The sequence below is a fragment of the Suricata suricatta genome, chromosome 11 (assembly GCF_006229205.1).
Source record: "Suricata suricatta isolate VVHF042 chromosome 11, meerkat_22Aug2017_6uvM2_HiC, whole genome shotgun sequence".
NCBI lineage: Eukaryota > Metazoa > Chordata > Mammalia > Carnivora > Herpestidae > Suricata > Suricata suricatta.
In genome coordinates, this window is record NC_043710.1 from 97,209,004 (window position 1) to 97,216,893 (window position 7,890).

Below are 7,890 nucleotides of genomic sequence, written 5' to 3' on the forward strand. Positions count from 1 at the left end.
GGTACTGCCAAGAAGACACCCTTACAAATGGGGACTTCCCTTGTACACAGAAACATCTCTCACAAAAGGGTAACTTCTACTCGGTTTTCAGAGTTTATCCTGTGTCTGCTGTTTCTTAAAAATAAGGAGCTCAACAAAATTCTGATGTCAAAGAGACTCCTTTTGGTGTAGCAAAATTCTACTCCCCCTCACAGGGCTCAGATTTTATCTTAGACCATTAGGAGCTTAGTCACTCTGGTTGCTGAGTCCTTTTGAAGTTGGCCCTAGTAGCCTTTGCTGGCCAGGCTGGTTTTATACATTTCCTATCCCACACCTGTAATAAGGATTTATCCAAGTGCATTTAGTGGGAAATGGTTTTCAAATACCATAAATCTGAATGTTTGTGGTGATGATTCTTCTTGAGTTGTATTGTTTTTATCACCTGTTTCATGAAGAGAGCTGGGTAATATGGTCTTGTTTGGAGCAGGGCTGAATTGTCTTTTTATAATAAAATTCATCATGAATCTTACTCTGAATTCCAATTCATTATCACACATCCTTCCCTTCCTTCACACTGAAAAATCCTTTCTCCATTCTACTCCCCAACCCATAGGTAATGATTTAAACATCTTTTACGGTTCATTCTTTTCACTTTTAAGTTGTAGTTAATCATATACTTATCCATATCTCCCTTTTTCTTATACAGATGGTAGCATACATTTCCCTCCCCTCTTTTTTCACTTAACAGTACATTCTGGAGATTACTCAGTACTGGTGTATATGTATAGAGAGATTCCCCATTTCTGCATAGTAGCCCTTTGTGTAGATGATAATATATTCAACTAGTATCATTATTCAAATACTTCCCTCTTGATGAACATCTGGGTGGTTTCCAATGTTTTGCTTTTACAAGCAGGGCTGTAATGAATAATCACAGACATTTTATTTTAAGATATATTCCCAGAAGTTGGACTATTAGGTCAAATGGTAAATTCTTATGTAATTTTGCTAGAGATGGACAAATACCCTTCCTTTTCCATAGGAGTGTTAGTGTTTTGTAATCCAGCCAGCAATGTGAGTTCCTTTTTTCTGCCCAGCTTCACCAGGGGACTACATTGTCAAACTTCCAGATTTTTTCCAGTCTGTTAGATTAATAGTATTTCAGTATAGTTTTAATTTTATTGCTCTCTTTTGAATGAGACTAAAGGTCTTTCCATGTGTATCAATTGCATATATAACATTTTATATATTTTTAAAAATTAAGAATAAAAGAATGTTAGGATTATGTGGTATTGCTAAAGAAAATAATTATTCTGACACTTGTTGAAATTTCAACAGGTAAGAAACAACCGGTACGGAAGCCTTTATTCAGGACAGTGGCAATACGAATATTGCAATAGGGAGACAGAGCAGGCTCAAGTCTGAATACTGCCAAGACAGCTGAGGATTGAGGGTCAACCAGCAGAATGAGGGGCAGTGGATATAAAATAACGTCACGGAGTCATCAAGGGCAGGGGGAGTCTGGCTGAAGACAGGCTAAAGGCTTATATGTCAACGGTAGGGGATAAGGAATTTGTTCACATACCAAGGATGGGGACATTCTCACCAAGCAGACCTAGCGGGATTCTTGCTAAGACCGGGGAAGGGAAGGTGGACAGAAGATGCGGGGCTTGACCTATGGGGAAAGTGCAGACTTAAATCTGCAGGACAAACCTCACCCTTCCTTCCCGAGCTTTTCCTGCTAGCCTCCCAGAACTAACCTGCCTGCACCTTTCTTTTCTTTGGTCTTTAACTGAAAACAGTGTTTAAGCCTATACTTAGGCCAATTCAGGGAATTACTAATTTTCCCCATGTATGTGTAATGTGTACGTGTTGAACTTCTGTTTTTTCTTCTGTTAATCTCTCAGTCAAGAACTCAGAAGGGTAGAGGGAAAATTATTTAAAAAAATTTTTTTAAGTTTATTTATTTTGAGAGTGAGAGCACAAGCAAGCAGGACAGGGACAGAGAGAGAGTGTGAGAGAGTCACAGAGTGGGGGAGAGAGGGAAAGAGAGAGAGAGAGAGAGAGAGCGAGAGAGAGAGAGAGAGAGAGAGAGGAGAGATTCCCAAGCAGAGAGAAATTCTGCGCTGACAGCACAGAGCCCAACATGGGGCTCAAACTCACAAACCATGAGATGCTGACCTAGGCTGAAACCTAACGTCAGACACTCAACTGACTGAGTCACCGAGGCACCCCAGGAAAATTATTTTATAGTACATAGTGATATACTAAAGGGAAGGTTCTCCAGCTGGGGTCCTGTAAACTAGATTGGACCAAGAGATAATAACGAGAGAAAAACAGAAGTTTACTAAAATGTGCATCCCACATGTACATATGAGAAACCTCAGTAATGAGTACCTGAAGAGGTAATTAGAACTTGGGTTTAAACACCACCAAAGGAAAAGAGGTTTGGGGATTCTGGGTGAGAGAGGAAAGTCCTAGGAAAATGACCAGGAAAAATATGGTAGAAAAGAGTGTCTTAGTAAGATGTGTCTTTGCAGATATAAGACCACGCCCTCTGCCCTGGTAAGAATCAGGAGTCCACCTCCACCTGATACTTCAAGGGAGGCATCTCTACAAATGGAAATTGACTTTGTAAACATAAATTTCTTTTTGGGAAAGGAAAACTTGTGCCCTATTTTTAGAGCTTTTCCTGCATGTGTTGGTTCTCAATGGCCTTCAGCTCAAAAGAATCCACATACCAAAGAGGTACATTTTGGGGTGGCATCTTCTGGTACCACTGAGTACACAGATGAAATACTTTTTAAAATACTTCAGTAAAAGGAATGAACAGAACCCAGCACACTAAGAACTGGGACATTTCAGCCCCATTATGGTTCCTCTGTCCAATTTTTAGTTACTTACAAGCATTCCAAGCATTTCCTTTCCATCTGTTTTTTTTAATCGCTTTATATTTCTGTATTAAGACTTTGCTTTGTTTTATGTTTTCAAGATATAAAACCTTTTCATTAGGGTTTTGGAAATAGAATCTGAACTCACTTGCTTTAATCAGCTTATTTTACATGCGAGGATTTGACCAAGATGATTGCAGAAAGGTCTGTGGACCTCTATTGTGGAGAATCTAAATGTTCGTGACAATTTTAAAACTGTGTTGTCTGTATCAAAGTCAAATTTTGTAAATTTCAGAAATATTTAAAACCTTAATAAGTAAACTTTAATCGTTTAATATGAATTAAAATCTCAGCAGCTCTAATTTTAAAAATCAATGAGTTAAAAGGATGATAAAGGTTGCACATGTGGGTTGAATGTGTTCCCTGTACACTGGCCTCATATTGTTTACCTCTCTTCTTTTAATGTTTATTTATCTTGTGAAAGAGAGGAAGAGAGAACGAGCAGGGGAGGGGCAGAGAGAGAGGGAGAGACAGAATCCCGAGCAGGCTTTGCTGTCAGCACAGAGCCCGTCATGGGGCTTGATCCCACTAACTGTGACATGACCTGAGCTGAAATCCAGAGTCAGACACTTGACCAACTGAGCCACCCAGCGCCCCTCATACCAAGGACTTCTTCACAGAGGCTGAGCCTACTCGCTCAAAAGCTTGCCTGTGCCAAACTCAAAATTTCACACATCTAATTGCTTTAAATACATCCCAAATAACCCTACTTTGCCTGCCTGCTTTGCATACGAAAGACAAACCCTGAGGCCACTGAAAGCCCCTTTGCCGCTCTGCCACGGCCCTGAACCTCCCCATCCAGCTGTCGCACAACATTGACCCTCCCCTCTAGAGGTGGTCCCGCACTCTGTTTCTGGAAGGACTGCTATGAGGGACTTCCACTTGCATGAAAGTGTCAAGGCGCCACCAAAATAACGCTCTCCTTATGTGCTGCTGCCACCTGTTGCCGAGTCTTTAACCAGCCCCACAGCCTCCTTGAACTTACCACAAAAGGAATCACAATCCTAAGGGAAGCCTTATGATTGCAGAAAAACAGTCACAAGAAGTCATGCAGGCAAATACAAGGCAGAGGGGAGCTTGCTCTTCCTGTATTCCCTGACAAGGGAGGCAAGGATAAAAGATTTCTAGGAGCCACGAAGCTGAGGCCGGTCCTGGCAAGCCTCTCCCTGTGGTTTCCCAGACAGCAATCATGTGGGGACTCTGGACAGCTGAGTCCAGAGTAGAATTGTTGGAAAGCCCTGGAAAATGCAATAAATAAATAAACAGAACTGTAGGTGACTTAGAAAGTTGTGTTCTCCCCTTGCCCATTTATGTAAATGAGATTACATAAATATTGAATACACATTTTTAAAATGACACCTTAACTGATTCTAATCTTTGCAATATTTCCAACACGTCACAATGTATTAAACTTAGGCACAAAAATGAAACAGCCTTTACTTTAATCTCTGATGCTTTTCCTTGAGTTATATGGCCTTGAGCAAATTATTTAACTCTTTCATTCTTTTAAGAAATATTTATGGAGTGTATACCTTGGATGTAAGTTCCAAAAGTGCCATGTCCATCAGCTCACAGGCGACACAGAGTAGCTTCCTAGAGAGAATACTATTTTGTAGTGTACATTACCTTGTATACACTCTGATGAGTCTCTAATATCTTGGAAGTGATAAAATTAAGAGCAGTTATATTTATCTAGACCAGGGCTATCCAATATAAATGTAATGTCATCTACATAAGTAATTTTAAATTTCTAGTAACCATGTTAAATAAAAAGAAACAAGTGAATTTTATTTTTAATAATATTTTTCTGTAACCCAACGAACCTGAAATGTGACTTCAACATGTAATCAATATAAATTATGGAGATATTTTCTATTCTTCTGTAGTAGGTCTTTGAAATTTATTGCATATTTTATAGTTACCATGCAACTCAATTTAGAGTAAGGTACATTTGAGGGCCTCAGCCTGGCTAGGGACGACCACGTCAGACCACACAAATCTATTACCCCCAATGTTCCCAATATTTTTAAGTTTGAAGACCTCTCAAAATATTTTGAGGATAACCACATTATACTTCAACACTTTTAATATCCACTGGTTAATAAATCATTGAAAACAGTCTTATAAATAAATTTGAGATTGCTTTTCCATGTGTATTTATTTTGCCTAAGAGTGTCTACTGTTAAAAAACAAAATTGAGGGCACCTAGGTGGCTCAGTTAAGCATCCGACTCTTGATTTCAGCTCAGATCATGATCTCACGGTTTGTGAGTCTGAGCCCCGTGTCTGCACACACAGCATGGAACCTGCTTGGGATTCTCTCTCCCTCCCTCCCTCCCTCTCTCTCTCTCTCTCTCTCTCTCTCTCTCTCTGCTCCTTCCCCCAACTCAAGTATGCACACACTCTCATTCTCAAAATAAATAAATGAACTTAAAAACCAAAATTTAACCAAGTGACGATGTAATGGACTCGTGAAATGGACCTCATCTTTCTTGCACAAGGGGGTTCCGAGGGTTGAGGGGCCTTAGGAAATGAAAGGTTTTATAGGAAGGAGGACAGGGCAAGAAAGTTATTAGCAAGAGGACTGTTCCCGGAGGAGGGAAGTAGGAGGTCTTAGGCAGATGACCTCATCTTCCTCTGGGGGTGGAGAGGCTCCAGTGGCTGACTCACTGGTGCTGACGGAAAATTCCTGACTGACTGGTTAAGACTATTTCCTGGAGAGGTAGAAACTGCAGTTCCATTAGGCACTAAGCCCTGGTTTGGGGATGCCATTTTTGGTCCTGTGGCTTTCCTTCTAACACCATGTATATTTGGGAAATGGTTCAACAGGGCATGGTATTATATCACATTATAACATGCTATGACGTGATATGCTTAAGCGACTCCGAGTTGGATTCTGTCTGACAAAACATGTGGATCGCTCTTCCAGGCATGACCTGAGTTCTGCTGTAAGCACACCTGCTACAGAACGCTGAGTCAGGCTGACCTGACCACCCCTTCTGAGGGGCTCCTTACAGCGATGACTCAAGCATCTTGCCGGCAGAATGACCACTAAACAAGAGGATTCCTATGATCCCCCAATTTTTGGTAGCAATCAACCATATTCTCTTCCCCTGCCTTCACGCACCTGCCGCGAGACCCCAGGGGATGACTCAGTTGTTGCATCTATAAACAACAGGAGCAGTTTCTAATTAAGAACATTTGGTAAGTGTTCTAAGCATCCCCTTAAGTGTGTTAACTCATGAAATCCTTCCCACAGTTCCTTGAGACGCTGCTATAGGATCCCCATTCCACACAGGTACATCCAGAGGTACAGAGGGTCAATAATTAGCCCAAGGGGACTCAGCTGTGACTTGAACCCAAAGCCTGCAGGGCTCTTTCCTATGCTATGCTGCCTTTTCTCTTCTTTTGTTTTAATATTTCTTTTTCAGAGAGACAGAGCTAGAGCATGAGTGGGGGAGGGGCAGAGAGCGAGAGAGACAGACAGACAGACAGAATCTGAAACAGGCTCCAGGCTCTGAGCGGTCAGCACAGAGCCAGATGCAGGGCTCAAACTCACGGACTGTGAGATCATGGCCTGAGCCCAAGTTAGACACTTAGACTGAGTCACCCAGGCGCCACTATACTTTTTTCTTAGAGCTGCGCACCTCAGATAAGAAGTGTAGACCTCTAGCCCATGCAGTTCTGTAAACATCTGCTATTATCAGGATTCTAATGCCCGTGTTTGTGCCTTTCTAAAACGCCCTCTCCTCAAACAGTGGGCTCCATCTTTCAGAACGCAGCTCCACACCCCACTTTGTTAATGACTCTTTTTAATTGGGGTGAGCCTTCCTTTCTAAGACTACCTTTTGCTACCTAAAGGAGTGCAGATGTTGGCCCCTGATTCTCGGCTGTAATACTTCACCAATGGCAGGAACTGAGCAAGAAGAAATCCCCTTGAACACCCGACCCCCATTCATAGAAAGCTGCACACTCACTTATTTGTTCAGTGAGGGCCTTTTCCATACCAGGCTCTGCTGGGTGCCGGGTGCTGGGCACATGCCAGTGAACAAAACACATGGCCCCTGTTCCCATGGAAGTGTTGACAATGCAGTATGATGCTAAACAAATCAATCTATAAGTACAAATTGTGTTGTACAGTAAGCATTATAAGGAAAAAGAACAGTCTTCGAGATACAAATTAGGCAGGGTGGGGGTCAGAGAACATCTCTCTGCAGAGGTAACATCCAGAGCAAGTACGACCTAAAAAATGAATAATAAGGTTTGTCAGGTAAACAGTGAATGAAAGAACATTCCAGGCAAAGACTTCAAGCAAAGGAGCCTGTCACCGTTAGAAAGCACAGAAAGCCAGCACAGCTGGGAGGCAGGGAGTATATGGCGGAGAGCGGCCGGAAGTGAGGCGGAAACCTAGACCGGCCATGTGGGAATCTGATAAGGAGAAGGTGTAATGTGCAAACTGAAAAAATACCTATTATTTGCACAGTACAAAGTGGAAATTAGCACCTCTTGACCACAGGAGTGAGGGTGGACACAGTTTTAAGAAGAATACTGTTGTCTTTCAAGGATATTAATGTTGCTTCTAAAACAGCCAATCACTTGTGGCGCCTGGGTGGCTCAGCCGATTGAGCATCTGACTTCGGCTCAGGTCATGATCTCTCAGTTTGTGAGTTTGAGCCACACATGGAGCTCTATGCTGACAGCTCAGAGCCTGGAGCCTGCTTCAGATTCTGTGTCTCCCTCTCTCTCTGCCCTTCCCCGACTCACACTCTGTCTCTCTCTGTCTCAAAAATAAACATTAAAAAGTAAATAAAACAGTGAATCCCATAGGTCCTTCATCTGATAGTTTTGCCTGGAATTTACTTAATCAACATCATGCGGCCCACTGTGGGATGTAAGGTGTCAGGGTGGTTAAGTGACATGACAAAAAGGGGACTTACTGGCTGATAGCATCAGGTTAACAC